Raw genomic sequence first — 19,295 nt, forward strand, 5'->3', positions numbered from 1 at the left:
AGCCTAAAAAGGTGTCTGACTGTGGCAGGATGTTTGGAAAGAGATAGGCACATTTGTCTATCAAAGATCATCCAGATGTCGAGTTACTTACTTAATTCCAATGACTGAATTGAAAGGTTGGTCAAGTCTGCAGAACAATTCAGTGTACCTGGATGCTAAGTAAGGCAATATATGGAGAAAATCAGTAGGAAAGAATATCTATATAGGTGTTCACCTTGGACCTAGGGTATTAATAATGAAGCTGAGCTAACTTTACAGAGCTTAATATTTTAAAAGGGACTGGTGCTGAGGGTGCTGTGTATGTTTTGCATAACATTCTAATTGTTATGAGCACCTGTCCAGGAAAGTGTAAGAATTGCCCTGGGAGGAACCTCATCTGAAGAGTAGAAACTATTCTTGCTTGTCTTCTTAATGTTCCTCTTCACCTTAATCTTGCGAGTCTGGAATAGCCTCCTTCTTAGGACCTTGTCTTAGAATGGCCCATGTACATTGTATCCCTAAACATTTTGCAAATGGACCCTGATGCTGCTGCCCATATTTATGAATGAAGGTATAAAATCATAGAATCATAGAATCATAGAATGGTTTGGGTTGGAAGGGACCCTAAAGATCATCCAGTTCCAACCCCCCTGCCATGGGCAGGGACACCTTCCACTAGATCAGGCTGCTCAAAGCCTCATCCAACCTGGACTTGAACACTTCCAGGGAGAGGGAATCTACAGCTTCTCTGGGCAACCTGTTCCAGTGCCTTACCACCCTCACAGTAAAGAATTTCTTCGTTATATACCCTCTTTCAGTTTAAACCCATTAACCCTCATCATATCACTACACTCCCTGATAAAGAGTCCCTCCCCATCTTCCTGTAGGCCCCCTTTAAGTACTGGAAGGCTGCTATAAGATCTCCCTTGGGCCTTCTCTTCTTCAGGATGAACAACCAACTCTCTCAGCCTGTCCTCATAAGGGAGGTGCTCCAGCTCCCTGATCATCTTCATGGCCGTGCTCTAGACCTGTTCACGCAGGTCCATGTCCTTCTTATGTTGGGGGCCCCAGAGCTGAACACAGTACTGAATGAGAGTATAGTAGAGGGGGAGGATCACCTCCCTCGATCTGCTAGCGACACTTCTCTTGAGGGACCCCAGGATACGGTTGGCTTTCTGGGCTGTGAGCGCACATTGCTGGCTCATATTCACTTTTCCATCCTCCAATATCCTCAAGTCCTTCTCTGCAGGGCTGCTCTCAATCCACTCATCGCTCAGCCTGTATTTGTGCTTGGCATTGCCTTGACCCTTGTGCAGGACCTTGCACTTGGCCTTATTGAACTTCATGAGGTTTGCACAAGCCCACCTCTCAAGCCTGTCAAGGTCCCTCTGAATGATGTCCCTTCCCTCCAGCATGCTGACTGCACCACACAGCTCGGTGTTGTTAGCAAACTTTGCCGCCGACAAAGATGTTAAACAGCGCTGGTCTCAACACCGATCCCTGAGGAACGTCACTCATCACTGCTCTCCACTTGGATATGAAGCCATTCATTGCAAGTTTTTGAGTGAGAACATCCAACCAATTCCTTATCCACCAAGTGGTCCATCCATCAAATCCATGTCTCTGCAATTTAGAGACAAGGATGTCGTGCAGGACATTGTCAGGTGCTTAGCACAAGTCCAGGTAGATGACGTCTCGGTAATGCCATTTGATACAATTAGGAATTAATTGTGATGCTCAGAGTAGAGGAGGACTTTATTCTGTCTCACATTTAGAATATCTTTTCATGTTCCTTGAAGTAGATGTTTTGATTATGACAGAAAGCTTTGGTCAGTGCATATAAATGGGGTGCTTCTCTGTATCTTTTTTGATACAAAACAGGAAGGGGATAAGGGTACACATCCCAGTTTATCTTGGTGCAGAGCTGCTATCTAGGAGGTTCTGTAGCAGGATCTGATGACAAGTAAACATTCCAGAGTGCTATAATATGAAAGCAGTACTTCCAAGCTTTCATACAGAGTTCAGGGAATAAACAAAAAGATGACTTAAAGGAGTCCTGAATCCTTACTGGATATCCCAAGTCTGATAGACTCTTTAAACAAAGGTATACTGAAACATCAAATATATGTGCTGAATAGTTTATTATGTGCTGAATTGTTTAGCTGTGATGACTGGTTCATTGTTCCTCAGGAATTTTAGCAAATCTCTCTCTCTCTCTCTCTCTCTCTCTTTTATCAAGATAAATGTGTATCGGGAGAGAACTGCCTATTTCTGTAGTCATATCAAGATGCCATCTGGATAAAAGAGCTCTAAATTCCCTTCAACATTGATATATAAAAGGCCCTCAAATTCTCCTGACTTTTCATTCCTCAAGGAGCAGAAGGATGGGGATGAAGGAAAGAGATTAAACTTGATCATCATTCATGAATCATGGGCTTCCTCAACATTTTACTCATTTGAAAGCACACTTTCCTGATGGCTAAAAAAAAATAATAATTCTTAAAAATCAATCAATTTGGTTTAAGCAAACCTGAAGAATTCTAAAATCCTTGATTCAATTTATTATTACTATTGTTCAATGCATTGTACAAAGACACACTTTCCTTTTCACTGATTAGATTTTAAACAGATACTGATTACTTTGTAAATTATATTTTTCCCCTAGATTTACTTGACAAATCACTCACATCCAGCTTCTCTCAAAAGAAGGGAAATCTAGCACTAAGTGGTAAATTTATATGGATAAGTGTATTTGCAGCCAAATGAAGACTCATTCTTTAAGTATATTCAGTATCAGTATTATCCCTGAGCCAAATATTATGTCTGCATTCAGTCTTTAATGAGGCAAAACTACAGATGAATTGAAAGAAGAGGCTACCAAGCAGGTTTTCTTATTTAATGAACATGAAGAGTGCCTTCTGTAATGCCTACAGGGCAGGCATTGCAGGGTAGGATTTGAATAACCATTTTCCTCAAAGTTCTTTGTAGCCCTAAAAGTGAATTTTCATGGTTTGGCTCTACTGGCAATATCAGTGCCCCTCAGCAAGGCTTTTGACCTTCTGTGGCAGTAACAGAAAAAGAATTATGCTAAGGATTCTAAATTCATACATTTACTATGTCTGCAGAACTAAGGGACAGGTAAATGTGAGAAATACACCACAATAGGCATGGTTTGTCATCAGAGGTTACTTTTATCTATGCTGTGGTTCAGGCATCATCAGAGCAGTACTCTGGTATATGACCAAAGCAAAGAAGTGACAGCAGTGATCATGAGCAATATGAAAATGTATGAATGCCACAGCTTACGTCTTATAGTAGGTCAGGCTAGTGGTTCTTTCCAGGTTGTGAACATAAAGCGGATGCTATATGTAACATCCACTGTTAATATGAACTAGAAAGATCTGCAGTTATTTTAATTGGTTCTGTACCTGGTGCAAGGTAAACAGAAAAACTGATATATTTTACTTTCTGAAGACAGAAAAATATGAGTTGACAACCTGGCTTATACAGGGGATACATTATTCAAAAATTCTATCAACACTATTTGCATTTTTCTCATTAAGGATATTCCGCATTGAGCTTCTGGACAGCTAAATAACAGTGTCCAGGGATTTTAATCTTTTAGGGACCAGTTTATGAAAGGACTTAACAGCTGTAATTTCATCGTCCTGCTGTTTTCTTAATATTTAATTTTGTTATTTTTATTATGCAACAACAGCTCAATGTTTACCAATTAGTGGACATATTTTCAGATAAACTGAATCTTTAATTAAATTAAACCTACTCAAATATTTAACTTCCTGTAGGAATTTATGTGATATAAATTTATTAACTCAGTGATGAAAATAACATGTAAGCAAAAAAAAATTAAATTTTCATGCTCAAAAATGACAGTTAAAATATTATTAAAAGTATTGAAAGAAACACTCAAATTTATAAAACCATTCAAAATTAATTGGGGGGAAAAGTACTATACCAGCTGAATAAGCAGTGCATGGCCAAAAACATGGGGGTTATTCTCCCCTGCATTTTGCAGGACCAAAACCTACTGTCTTGCTGTACATTACATATACGTTTCACTTAGATGAGAATATAAAAGTTAAGTGGAATTGATCAGATTCCATGACATTTGTCACCTTTACTGGCAGCACAAAACAGTCTTCCTCATCAGAAACTGTTTTCAATAGCTTCAAAGCATAATTCAAGAACTATTAGTCAAAGAAAGACCAGGGAGAGCCTCATTCCCTGCTTGACGTAGGAAGAAACATGGCAACGAGTGATGAGGAGAAGGCTGAGGTGCTCAATGCCTTCTTTGCCTCAGTCTTTAATAGCAAGACTAGTTGTACTGAGGGAATCCAGCCTCCTCAGCCAGAAGACAGAGACTGAGAGAATGACCCCACTGCATTCCAGGAGGAGATAGTCAGTGACCTACTGCATCACACAGACATACAGAAGTCTATGGGACCGGATGGGATACACCCGAGGGTGCTGAAGGAGCTGGCTGGGGTGCTGGCCAAGACACTTTCCATTATTTACCAGCAGTCCTGGATGACCGGGGAGGTCCCGACAGATTGGAAATTGGCCAATGTGATGCCCATATATAAGAAGGGTCGGAAGGATGATCCAGGAAATTACAGGCCTGTCAGCTTGACTTCGGTGCCCGGGAAGCTGATGGAGCAGCTCATTCTGAGTACCATCATACAATACATGTGGGACAACCAGATGATCAGGCCCAGTCAGCATGGGTTTATGAAAGGCAGGTCCTGCTTGACAAACCTGATCTCCTTCTATGACAGGGTGACCTGCTTATTGGATGAGGATGGGGAAAGGCTGTGGATGTTGTCTACCTTGACTTCAGTAAGACCTTTGACAGCGTTTCCCACAGCACGCTCCTGGCAAAACTGGCTGCTCGTGGCTTGGATGGGCACATGCTTCGCTGGGTAAAAAAGTGGTTGGATGACTGGGCCCAAAGAGTTGTGGTTAACAGAGTTAAATCCGGTTGGCGGCGGTCATGAGGGCTGAGTTTTGGGGCCACTCCTGTCTAATATCTTTATTGATGATCTCGACGAGGGGATAGAGTGCACCCTCAGTAAGTTTGCAGATGACACCAAGTTGGGTGGGAGTGTTGATCTGCTCGAGGGTAGGGAGGCTCTGCAGAGAGATCTGGACAGGCTGGAGCGATGGGCTCAGGCCAACTGTAGGAGTTTCAATAAGGCCAAATGCCGGGTGTTGCACTTGGGTCACAACAACCCCCAGCAGCGCTACAGGCTTGGGGAGGAGTGGCTGGAGAGCTGCCAGTCAGAGAGGGACCTGGGGGTGTTGATTGACAGCCGGCTGAACAGCAGCCAGCAGTGTGCCCAGGTGGCCAAGAAGGCCAATGGCATCCTGGCTTGTATCAGAAATAGCGTGGCCAGCAGGGACAGGGAAGTGATCTTACCCCTGTACTCGGCACTGGTGAGGCCGCACCTCGATTACTGTGTTCAGTTTTGGGCCCCTCACTACAAAAAGGACATTGAATTACTCGAGCGTGTCCAGAGAAGGGCAACAAAGCTGGTGAAGGGTCTGGAGCACATGTCGTACGAGGAGCGGCTGAGGGAACTGGGGTTGTTTAGTCTGGAGAAGAGGAGGCTGAGGGGAGACCTCATCGCCCTCTATAACTACCTGAAAGGAGGTTGCAGAGAGATTGGGATGAGAATCTTTGACCAAGTAACAAGCGATAGGACGAGAGGTAATGGCCTAAAATTGTGCCAGGGAAGGTTTAGACTAGATGTTAGGAAGCATTTCTTTACAGAACGGGTTGTTAGGTGTTGGAATGGGCTGCCCGGGGCAGTGGTGGAGTCCCCATCCCTGGAGGTGTTTAAGAGTTGGGTTGACATAGCGCTGAGGGATATGGTGTAGTTGAGAATGGTCAGTGTTAGGTCTATGGTTGGACTAGAAGATCTTCAAGGTCTTTTCCAACCTAGATAATTCTTTGATTCTGTGATTCTGTGAATTTTTTATTTAAATTGAATGATAAAGGATTTATTAGCAGACGTTTTCTAATTTGCTATTTTTTTTTGTTTGTTTCTACTGATGTAAATATTTGTTTACATGGTTTATTCCTCCGCCATCATATATAATGACACATTTAAACTCTACAAGAAATATTTCCTTACAAATAGCTTTTTATATCTTATATTGGGTTTATTCTAATTAGTAGGATTAAGACTAGCATTGGATGTTTAATTGATTAAAATATATCTATGCTCTTCAATGTTTCAGAATATGAAAACAAAAGTAAGTATACAATGCTGGTTTGCATAATGCAATGTGTGCATGTGCCTCTGTGTGTGTGTGTGCATAATACAGCATTAGGAACAGGAGTGTTAACTTTATTTATGATTGGGTCCTTGATCTTGGCTGCCTTCTTGGAAGTGCCTGCCATCAGAGAAGGTGGTTGTTGTACCTGAATGATTAGGCATAAGCTAGGGTGTAGGCTGTAAGGGAAACACTTGTACTAGTAATAGACTAGTTGAGGAAAAACATCCTCAGGCACATTCTTTTTATGTGGAATATTATGCAGCATTCGGAAGGTTTGTATTCCATAGTTATTGAGTAGATTTTTTCATAAGGAAAACAACACACGGAACAAAATTAATAACTTCTGCTTTTCATCTGGAAGGCACAGGCACATTTGTGGTTGAGCTACAGTAGTTGTTGGTGGTAACTGGATTTTCATGGAAATAAATGATGACTCACTAGGGTTGAGTTCATAATAAAGTATAAGATTGATCTACTCAGTGGTCAAACTAATAGTTCAATGAGGCAAGATCAGCATAGCCCACAAAGGCTTCAGAAATCATGTACACTCAGGCAAATTGGCTCTAAAAACAACGACAAATAGCTCTTGCACACTGTAACTTCAGCTTATTTTTAAAGATAAAAAATAACCAGCACAAGCTGTATTATTTTGTTACAAACCGGAACAGAACAGTTGCAGAAAATACATGAAGGAGGCTATTGCACAGAATAGCTTTCCTTTCAGATATTTCCATTGATAATGTCAGAAGGTTCTACTTAGCTTTGTTTAACCAGATGTCAATGAACAAAAAAACCCTTTTCCTGATCTGTTCTCCAGTGTAAAGCAATGAAATATTAATTAATACTACATTTAAATGGCTATTCAATTTAGAGTAGTTCATTTTTTAAAGGCAGAAAAAGAGTAATTGACATCTATGAGCAGGTGTTCCTCATGCCAAAAAAAATGGCTCACTTTCATTTATTTAAAAAGCTGGAAAATGCACATTTGTTTGAGAAAGCCATTTATTCAGAGAAATCTTTAATTACATGCACCATAAAACAGGCGCAAAATGCTGTCTGCTCAGACCTGCAACTTTAAGCCATTGCAAAGCATGAACTGCCTAATTTCACCAGAGAATAACAGTCACTACTTCACTCTGTTGCTGCATGACAGCTGTATATGAACAACTACTCTCATCTATGAAGTGAAGTGGAGGGATGTCACATGACTAGAGGCAAAGCACTGCATTGTGTCAATGTCATTTCTGTTAAAAGATCTTGTAGCCTGACATCCAGAATGGAGTCGCACATTAATGTACAATGGATAATATTTCTGACAATATACCCTGGATGGCCTTGAGCTGATTACAACTACTTCAGAAAACAGTTGTTACTGAATTGTTTCCTTTCAATAGAGTCTGCCTGAGGAAGCATAGCAAGAGAGACTGGTTCATTAGGGTTGGATATATCATAACTTTGTAATTGCCCTACTTTGGTTCTTGAAAACAATCTTTGTCAAGAACAGGAAACAGCTTGCCTTTAGGTGCTATAACGGAAAGAGTAGAGCGATCTAGATGAGCATCTGTAAGATTATTTCATGCTTACATGCTAGAACTTTAGCTAGTTATCAATATAACAAAGTCAGGTTAAAGGCAAATGGTATTATCAGGAGTGATGCTCAGGGGTGTACGCAACCTTTCAATTCATTCAGACAGAATATTGCTGCTGATTTAGCAAAATGTTTGACTACAGTGTGCTATCTGAAAGGTGAGAAACAACTGGCAGTATTGGTGTCCCACAACAGTGCTATTATCTGGTATCAATCACAGAACCTGTGTTACAAGCAGCTTATGGGTAGTCTTTCAAACCAGAGTTGAGTCTCAGAACTGAAAGTGGAACTGTGCAGGTATGGGGATTTGGGACCATTTAAACCCCATGAAGATGTAAGACAATAGGGTGATGAGGTGACACGATAATTTGTGGTGGAACTGAATGATAAGTCTAACTCAGATTTCTAGGTGATGAGGGGATGTAAAGGTCAGCTTTCACCTCTCACCTATGAACCAAATCTAAAGCATGCCCTTCCTTCAGCTTTCTGAGCTGTGCAACTGTTAGTCCTTAAATTTCTCAGTATATGATCAGTAAGGTCAGCCAAGAAGGCCATGCTGTCCTACAGTTCTACAAGAAGCAGCCACATACATATATATACAGATACCTGTTGCTATTTTTAAAATTATTGCACTAGTAGAGATGAATTTTCCTGTGACGTTTATTCCTCAAAGAGAGATTTTCATAACAATTTACTTCGGAGGCAAAAAACACAGCTCATCTAGAACATAAATACCTGCTAGGAAGTTACCTGTGTATAGGAGCTCCAGCTGCGGTGATTTCTGAAGGGTCTCTGCAGGAGACAGAATTCTGACTACCAGCCCATCATAACAAACACTTAAACAAATAAACAATAACTTCCCAAGCATGAAATCCACCTCAAAACCTGAAATTCCTTAAGCAGACAAACTATGAAGACAGCAATTGCATTGGACTATCAGTTTAACTTAGGAAAACCTTGAAAAGCTTAGAAGAGAAGAGTCACTGAGCACTAAAACCAAAAGCTCAAATGAAAGCTGCATAGAGTGGCTCAGAAAGGCAGGAAGTAAAGAGTATGAGAGAATGCAGGAAATAACTGCCTAATGCCAAACTCCTATCAGGAGTTCCCATGTTGCCTAAAAGAAAGTTGAGAAAATGTCGGGGGAAGCTGAACTCTCTGGTTCATGTGACATGTGACATGAAGCATGTGACAAGACTTCATTTTTATTGGTCTTGGGAGTGACAGAAAATGTATTAACTGTTAATATCCTGAGTGTCCTCTTGTAATTCTTGTATATGTATGCTTTTAAAATTATCCATTATTTATATAATTCTTTACTTTAACTATATAAACATTTTTCCTGACAAACAGGATTTTGGATTAATATCTAATGTAAATCTATACATAAAATATATTTGTGTATACACAAGTAGTTACCCCTGTTTTTCCTGATACACATTTCCACATTACAAGGCTGCATCGTTTAAGTTGACCTAAGCCTCTTTCCCATGATCATCTTTCCATTAGGTCAGATATTGGCCATAATCCTTATCCCAGTAAACTCTGAGGACATTTGACATCAGTTTCAGTAGGAACAGGAACAAACAATTTTTGTGTATCTTTGTATAAATCCAAATAGAATTTTGGCGCCTTTGATGTAACAACCTTTTTCTTCTCTGTTTTAGTCCTATATACAGATGACTAAATACCCCAACACATAACAACTATCCATGCAACTCCCAACTGATTAACAATCAAACTTTTCCTATTCATAAAATAGGATTCTTCTTCCTCATTCTTTTCCTTTAATAGTGGGTATAATCTTACTGTGATCACTGTGCTTAGACATCAGAGATATAATGCTGTATCACCTCATTAAAAAATCCTTTAACAGGGATATCTGCCTTGTTAAAAGGAATAGAAGCAACTGTAGATTTCCCTTTGAAGTTGCTACTAACTCCAGTCTGCACTCTACTCAAGAAAATTCCCACTGTGAAAACCCTGACAGTCCTTACTAAGTCCTTACTCCAGGGTATATCAGATTAAGATAAATACTTTAGTAATGATTACATAGTTTTCTCAGTCTTGTACACAATACTCAAGGTCCCTCCCAATTTGTTGGATTAACAAGGATGATGCTTCTTAGTGCACATGATATTTCTTTATTCCATCATCTCAGTTTTGACAGATTTGTTCACTATAGATATTTTTCAATTGTCTTACTTGAAAGTTCTGTAAAACTCAAATAAACCTACAGCAAATACTTTTAAGGCACAATGAAAATATTCAATGCCACTGACACCATGCTTCCACAGTTCTTTGTGTCTCATGAAATCTTGATACATTTTCACAGGGTCAGTTCAGTTGTATGAATATTCTTATTCTGGTTTCTTAATTCTTGCCTTAGTTACTTGAAATTAAACAAAACCTACAGCAGAGGATATAATCAGCTGAATATCTCACAGTTTATTGCTGTGAACAAAAAGCCAGCATGATTCTTCAATACATACATAGGAGTCACAATTACACAGGTTATATTAGTTGCAATTTTGGCTCTGAAAAGAGTGCTCTGAAAATATTGCATACAGTTCTGCTGCACATGATTCAAGACTAATGCTGAAAATAAAGGTTAATTCTTGGAATAACCACAAGAGTAACTGGGTTTGGAAAACCTGCTTCATAGTGAAGGTCTCCAGGAGCACATTGCCCATTTAACTTCTCAAAGAGACTCTATTAACCGCTGACTGATTTGATCATCGTGAATACTGCAATGCCAATCCAGAGAACACATACTGATGATAAACTCTTCCATTGAGCTCAGTGGAAATAAGACAACTTCCAAATGTTCAAAACTGATGACAGAGAAGCTTCATGGGATTCAGGTTTCTTCTGTTCAGATGCAGACATCTGTAGTATGAATAATTGCCTAGACTCTCTTTACAGGCTGTGGACAGCTATGAACATTTCTATCATACTACTTTTTTCATTTTAGATAAATGAACTGTCCTCTAAAGGGCGTATCACTCTCCACTGGAAAACTCGCTCAGTTGTAGATAGACGTCTAAATTAAAGTTTGGTGAGAACTCCTTCCTTCATATTAGAAATGTCACACACCTTTCAACAGATATTAAAAGACTGTGACGGACTCTTCACTGATGGTTCTTCAAATAGAATACGAAGCATTTCTTATACCATACTCCCAAATTCAAACCAGAACTAATTCAGAATACTCCTACACCTTGTATCAGATATGAGGTCTGATGCAGTGATCACAATGGTCTTATCTGTCCCTAAAAAATAAATACAGTTCATTTAAACTGAAAACGAATTTCCAGAAACATTTCTTCATCATCTTAACTCTTCCACTTTAAAATCATGCCATGAAAAAAGTGTCATGACATGCATAACCAAACCTAGATCTTTTATTTCTGCTTCAACATTTCATGTTCAATTTGAAGCTCTAGCTGAAATAAAATTAATTAATAATTAGTTCCCTTAAAAGTCTGTGAGAACAGACGTTTTGTGAAAAAAGAAAGGAGACCTATATAAATAACTTTACGTCACCAAACCTTTAATATTATAGTCTTGATATTCTTACAGAATTGTTGTAATTGCATTTCACACATGCATTAACCTTTTATTCTTTCCTGATAGCAATATTTCCATGCTCATGGGTTGGACAATACTATTTATTTGTCTATCCAAAACACAAGTTTTCACTTCTGTCTTAGAAATCAAATTGTAAGAGATAAAATAGCTGTCAGATGTAATCAAACTGGAGAACTTCACTGCCTTCTTTTCATATTACCCTTAATTCAAATAAGATTTTTCTCAATGTCTTCTGTTTAGCAACCTTCATTATATGCCTACAGAATTCGCTACTCAGTGCTGAAATAATTCACTATATGTAAGACTTCAGTACAAGTGTTGCTCATGCCAATGGAGTTCTAACATAGAACATAAAAAAGCTCTGTCTAAAAATGAAAATGTAAGTCTTCAGCCTCATAATCACACTAAATTATAAATGCAAGAGAATGCATCACATATTTAACATCAAAGTTCTTAATTCATTCATTAGTTGCAAATATTTTTGCAATGGTTTGAATCTTCAGCATTCTCAAATCTCCTTTATGCCTCAGTTTTTAATTGAGCTTACAGTTTAGAAGACGTATAAGACTTTTACACATACTGTAGATGTAACTTTTTATGTCTTAAATCTACCATTTTAAACTTTACATGATAAATTGAAGGTTCAACTTTTTTTTTTTTTTTTTTAGTTATGTAGGAGTATCTGACTTAAACTCATAAGCATGAAGCAGGTCCAGAGGTGCTTCAGATACACTCTCAACTTCAAAGTAGTAATATAAGCTTCTGCTTACAACCATGTGGGACATGTTTAGCTCTGGGCACATTTCAGTATGTAACCTATATATGGCCAATGAGAAAGACCTACTTCTTCCCATAACCTATTTTCTCTTTATAGAAAGAGTTTAAATTCCTATGAGTAATGGGAATCACATAAAATAATTTCAAAGCCAATTTTAAAATGGTAGAAGTTTGAAAGAAATTATTAAAATTTGCTTACCTCTTATTCTCATTTCTGTATTGTGAATCTGTCATTCTGACTTGTAGGCATTAAGTAATTTTCTGCCCTTTTCCTAAGTTTTGAAGTCAGGCAGGAGGTTTTCAGTGTTTTCACTGTTTTTCAGTACTGTTGGCTCCTTCTACATTTGTATGTGATAAGCTTTGATTCTGACCATGAAGACAAAGAAATAAATATCAGGAGCACCTGAAGGTGCAGAGGCAGCCAGACCACTGCTTAGCGTAAAACAGTTTCAGCGGTGATATGTCTGCTCTAGAATCTAAATGTGGCCAGCAGTTAGTACAGGAATCAATGAGCTGTACTGGTCCAGCAAGGTAATGCTCCATAAATAAGAATGAAATTTGTCTCTTCAGGTTAACTTTTATAAACTTCTGTATATGCTTACTAGTAATATTCACCAAAATTATGAGCCTTTTTTTCTTTTTTCTTTTAAAGAACCAAAACAAAATAGGGAAAAAACCTACTTTGGCTCCCAACATTGTCATAATAAGATACTAATTTAGTTGCATAACAGGTGATGTCACGGGAGACTTCTAAGTAAAAATAAATGTCACTATATTGACTTATGCTTGTTCAAACTGAATTCAGGATACTACCACAGCTTATTTGTTTTGAATTTCTTTGCAAACCAAATCTTAGTGGTTTGCAAATGCTTGATCCACAAACAGTAGCAAGATTGTTGTTTCTAGTCTCTTCTAGTCTATCTATTCTGAAATCTATTTCATGATTATCTTTAAAATTTCTTCCAAATTTTCCCCACATCATGCAAAGTTATCAATTTTTAGAAAGACTATCCAATCAGCACATTGCTTGAAGAACTGTATTTCTCTTAACGTTAATTATGTCTTTCCAGTTCAAGGTGTGATTGAAGAAATCAGTAAATAAATATAAAATAGGTTTATAGTTTAAGCTTCCTGTCCTGTTTTCTCTTGAACTTATTTAACTTTGAACCTTATTTTTTATCAGTCACTAAAATGTAAAGTATATTCACAGCTGTCATTAACATTTCACATAACCCATATGAAAAGGAGACTTTTGCCATTCCTGGTATTTTACTGAAATGTATGGGTTTCATATTCTGATTTTTATTTCACTAAAATTATGTGTTCAGTTTTTTCTAAAATCAGATTATTAGTCCCTAATCTTTTTTTTATATGCTTAGCCTTGCAAAGACTTTTACATGTCATCCACTGGAAATAATCAAGGTTGAGTGGAAGTTATGCCATTGAGTTCAGTGTGAATAGGACAGGATAAAAAAGAAATTTTTACTGTTTTGATACCCAGTTTTCTAATTTCCTTGCTTGGTTTAAAGGCACTTCTGTGACTCCTGTGCAGTATTGCATTTTTAAGGATAGAGATTTTTTTCCAAAACACGTCTTTACCTCTGTCTCAGGATGATAATGGCAAATTAAATGAAAAAAACTGGGAGGATGAATAACGTCTTTTTTAAAAATATGGAGATGATGCCATTAATTTGTGTCATTCTCTGGAATTACATTATTTAGAAAAGATTTTGAAGGTTCTAGGACTTTTTCTCAATATGAAACCAAAATCGGATTTTCTTTTGAAGTGGAATTGCCTTTGTTCTAGAGGTATTTGGGATAAAGAATTAAGATCAACTTATGAGAAAAGGTATTGTTTTCCCTTAGGAAAAAAAAAAGAAATTCCACTTTCTCCCAACCAAAAAGACAAGTTACTAAAAAAGGCTGGAAATGAGATATTATTTGTTCTGTTATACTTTTCTAAAACACAATTAATGCAGTATAGCTACTGTAAACAACCCAGTGATACTGTATAACTTGTACTTAACAAGGACAAATATATTTTTAAAAGTTGCTTTCATGGCAAATAGAATAACTACTATCAGAGATAAAGGAATTGGCAGACAAGTTTTACTTGGGTCCAATATCGTAGATATCAAATCACAAGCGTATAGTACTGGTCCTATCTATACTGGACATAAGTGAGTCATAAATTACATGAGATATTTTACTTTTAGATCTAATCTATTGGCACCTACCCCCTCTGTTTCACTTCAACAGGGAACATCTTCCTATTGAAGACACACAGCAACTCATAGAGCTCTTACCCACATATAATCTGTCATTGCATGGGGTCAGGGCCATGGGAACAGCTTTCTACAACTGGCAAAGATATTTTGCTGGACTTAGTACATGAACAAACTCAACTGATGAAGCAGGCAGAAACAACATCATAGTAAGTCCCAAAAATGGCCAAGTAGAAACAGAGAATATGTGTTCCTGAACTTCAGAGATTTCTTAGTAAAAGTGTGGTCTTCATAAAAACCTCTCAAAATAGATGTCTTTTAAAATTTAATTGGCATTTTGTGACATTTGATATTATCACACCCAAAGATTCTTAACTCTCTGATAATCAAAGGAAAGAAAAGTTAATGAACCCAACACCCACTCACAGTACGGGTGTTTTAAACTCTTTTGATCATTTAAAAAAAAAGCCTTAAAGTAGCATAAATATACATATTGATTTTTAGAAGATATTTGTATATCATAATTACATATATATGTTCAAATGAACCTCCTAAATTAGGTAGCTAATGTATTTATCTTCAGAATAAGAGTTAAATTCAAGAACAGCAAGACAGAGGATCCAGGTAACTACAAGCGAGTCAGCCTCACCTTGACCCCTGGGGAGACAGTGGAGCAAATCGTCCTGGAAGCCCTTTCCAAACATGTGAACAAGGTGATTTGGAGTAGTCAACATGGATTAATGAAGGGAAAATCACGCTACAAGAACCTGAAATGTTGAAATGACTAGCTCAGTGGATGAGGGGATATTGTTTATCTTGAATTTATCAAGGCTGTCAGCAATGTCTCCCATAATATTGTCCTCAACAAACTGATGAAGTACAGGCTAGATCAGCAGACAGTGATGTAAACTGAAAACTGGCTGAACTGTTGGGCTCAAAGGGTCAGCAGCACAAAGTCCAGCTGGAGGCCAGTCACTGGTGGTGCTTCCCTGGGGTCAGTACTGAAGCCAGTACAGTTTAACATCTTCAGTAATGACCTGGATGATGGGACAAGAGCGCACACTCAGCAGATTTGGAGATGATACAAGATTGGGAAAAGTAGTTGATACAGCAGATGCTTGTGCTGCCAAAGAGACCTTAATAGGCTAAAGAAATGGGCAAACAGTAATCTCAAGAAGTTTAAGAAAGGGAAATGTTAAATCCTGCACCTGGGAAGGAATAACCATGTGCACCAGTACAGGCTGGGGGCCGACTAGCTGGGAAACAGCTTTGCAGAGAAGGCTCTGGCAATCCTAGTGGAAGAGCCAACAATGTGCCCTTACGGCAAGGAAGGCAAATAGCCTTTCCTGGTCTGAATCAGGAACAGGATCACATCACTTGAAGGTTGAATGTGTGATCCTTCCCCCCTCTTCAGCACTGGGGAGGCCGCAGATGGAGTGCTGAGTCCAGTTCTGGGCTCCCTGGTACAAAAGGGCAATGAACACAATGAAGAGAGTCAAGCACAGGGCCATTAAGACAATGAAGGGCTTGGAGCATGTGAGCTACATGAAGAGGCTGAGAGAGCTTGCATTGTTCAGCCTGGAGAAGATGCTCAGGGGTATCTTATCCATGTACATAAATACCTGATGAGTGCAGAGGTTGAGAATATGGAGCCAGACTCTTCTCGACAGTATCTGGAGAAAGGCCAAGTGGTGATGGGCCACTACTGAAATAAAGGAAATTTAATTTAAATATAAGAAAAAAAAATTGTGAGAGTAGTCAAAACACTTTCCCAGAGACGTTTCCCAGTGAGCCTGTGCAATCTCCACCCTTGGAGATATTCAATAACTGTCTGGAGACAACTCTGAACAGCGTGCTTTTGGTGGCCCTACTTAGAGCAGAAGGGGTTGGACAAGACAATCTCCAGAGGTCCCCTTCAATCTCACCTTAACTCTGCAATTCTGTTCTTCAAGAATAAAATATTGTGCTGTAAGGCCATATCCCCTACATCATAACACTTTTTGTGGGATTAATGATAAAGCATCTTTTCTCTCACTTGTGACTAAAAGACAGCTAAGAGTGGTCTTAAAATCCATGGCCCAGACATGGTGTGATGGTTGCCAGAAAGCCTGACACAGCAATGTCAGGAAAGTCAGTTCAGGTATCTTACAAGTTAGAGAAGACTAGACTTTGCAAAACCTACATTAAGATCCTTTGAGCAGTTCAGGAAATAAACAGTACAGACTGAGTAGTCATGGGTAGTCAGGGGACTTCAGAAGAATCAGAAGACCTACTTATGGGTCTGGTAACTCATGAGAGTCTTTAAAACAAACTTTTCTCTTGTATCCACATGACATATTGCTTAAGCTAGAAAATTATGATAGTTTAAACAGTGCAGTGAAGTATTACGTATTTTATTCATTATCTAGTCTATCAAGTGTTCTAAAGTGTTAGATGCAAGTTTTCTAAGAGGTTAATGGCTTCAAATTCTTAACAGTTTTTTAACAGATAGTTAAAATTGCTGGCTTTATCGTCACAAGCAACTTTCAGTTCTTAAAGCCTTAGAGACAAAAGAAGTTACATACACTTTACAGGTATTCTGCAGATGCTATTTAATTTTAAAGACATTTTCTGCAACTTTCACCAGTAGTAAGATTTTCAAAGAAATCACTGGAAGCAATGGTTGAGAATTTAGCAACATTTTTCATGGTACCATCCACCCAACCCATTTTTCTGTTCAATGTACCTCTTAACTTTTTGCTAAAAAAGAAATGCCATATGTGCTCATTTTTAATTAAAAACAAAAGTAATTGCTCAGACTAAGTATGCAATAAGCAACATTTATACTGCTAATTGGAAACTTCCTGGCAAAAGTTTTATGTTGATATGATATCTGTGATGAGACAATGTGATGAACGCAAAATATTTCATTAGAAAATCTTAGGACTTCTGATGAGTCATAAGAAGTGACACCAGGGACATTTGGGAATTTTGGAATCTTCATTCCCATAGCACACAGGCTTGATGCATCTACCCAAAACACAGCAGTTTCATGCTCCATTGTTTTTGAAGTGACATAAGGACTTACGAATTCATACATCATATCAGATCAAAGATATATCTTCTTCTGACTGCATAGAAAAGGGTGAAAACAGACCAAACATATTTGATGTTTTCTGGTAATATTGTCTCATCATCCATCTATTTTCAGTTTGGGAATTTTATGAAGCAGATAGCTTTTCTATGTACTTACAAACATAAATTATTTTCTGTTCCATGAATTTGCCCAGCTATCCCCTTGAGTAAAAGTAAGTTTTTAAACATCTATTATGTGAGATACTGCAGAGTTCAGTGAGTTTCTGGTTTGCTGAAAATCTTGAAAAAAATGTTGAGTTCCTAAGAACTATAAATTCTTTTAATACAGGATGAAAGTAAGGGTTAATGAAGCACTAAAACATTCATAATCAAAAAAATCTAAAACTGACAGGAGTTTTTTTAGATGTATTTTCCACAGATTTTATGCCAGCATAGCTGAAAATTTAGAACCATGCAAAATGTTCAAAGTTCCTACATTTAAATAAAATAATAAAAAATAATTCTTAATTTTTTCACTTAGACATTGTAGCTTGACCTGCCATTTATCTGACACGTAATTTGATATATAATCATATTATATACGTTCTTGCTCTCTGTATTAGCCCAATTTTAGTAAACAGAATGTCCATCATATTTATTTCCTCTAACTCATTTCTGAAGTCTTCCTAGTCATGACTATGTCTGATGAATATTGTTGAAGTCATACGATTGATGAGTAAGTTACCTGCTAAGAAGTTTTCATGGAATACTTCTCCAGACTTCTTGCAGAACATTCAGTATGGAAAGCATTTTTATTTTTCATAGCTTAATTAAAGTGCTTCAAAAGACAGCATTGAAACAGCTCTTGCAAATATTTAATGACATCGATCTGCTACAGACACATACCTTAGGCTCCCATTGTTCCTTCTACCAAAACCAGTGTTACTTTTTAGCATTTTCCCCTCATTTAACTGGAATAAAAATAGTACTCCTCGCTGAAATAAATGTAATGACATACTCTGCAAGTAATCTTTTTTCTTTCTTCCACCCTGTACCTCAAACCTGATGAGTGGCTCTTGGAAAGCAAATTCTTCTTGAGAATGTCCGCTGATTAGAAGCCAGTTGAAAATGGGCACTTTCTTCATGCATAACCCGAAACTAAAACAGGTCTTCATGTCTTCTCAAGACTAAACACGTGCTCACACACAAAGGAACAGGAACTTGGACCACGGTGGACAAGAGCACCACCTGGTGATGCCTTCCCTTTTGCTACCTTACCCTACTGCCATGCACTGAGCCTGGTCTCCTCTTCCATTCATGTTAGCATGGGAAGAGAATCATCAATTTTCAAAAGCCCCTTGGATCTTCCATATCTTAATAAAAAATGCTTCTTCAGGTACCTTAACTTTCAACTACATTTTCAGGTCTTGAATTCTTCTGTTCTGAAATTACTTGATTCTTTTTCCCTCACATTTGGGAACATTACACCGTCCAGCAAGGGTTTTCTCTTTTTGAATTTTCCAGAACTGAATTTCCATGATCAGCTCTATTTTGATTTTACACAGAATGCCAGGAAGCAATAATTGGGACATAAAAGGAGGAAGGTGTTATACAGAGGCTACCTGTGAAAAAAAAAGCATTTCTGGAAATGCATGTTTTAGACTACAAAATTCACAAGGACAAGACAATTTTAAAGAGAAATATAGATCAAGAAATCCTCCTTTATCAAGCACTTTCAAGATTTTTTTTCAGAAATTTTGCCCAAATCTAATAATTACTATGGC

General features: G+C 38.0%; 1 protein-coding gene and 1 long non-coding RNA gene across 3 annotated transcripts in view; both read right to left on the reverse strand.

Annotated features, from left to right (window-relative positions):
* LOC141944105 (uncharacterized) overlaps positions 1 to 16,105 on the reverse strand; it is a 107,056-nt gene extending 90,951 nt beyond the window's left edge. Inside the window, exon 1 of the long non-coding RNA XR_012629160.1 lies at positions 16,080 to 16,105. This is a non-coding gene — a long non-coding RNA (uncharacterized LOC141944105). The remainder of the gene's footprint in view (positions 1 to 16,079) is intronic.
* Positions 1 to 19,295, reverse strand: part of KCND2 (potassium voltage-gated channel subfamily D member 2) — a 311,330-nt gene that overhangs the window by 267,029 nt on the left and 25,006 nt on the right. The gene's annotated exons all lie outside the window — the stretch shown is intronic.

This window comes from Strix uralensis, chromosome 5 (genome assembly GCF_047716275.1).
Source record: "Strix uralensis isolate ZFMK-TIS-50842 chromosome 5, bStrUra1, whole genome shotgun sequence".
NCBI lineage: Eukaryota > Metazoa > Chordata > Aves > Strigiformes > Strigidae > Strix > Strix uralensis.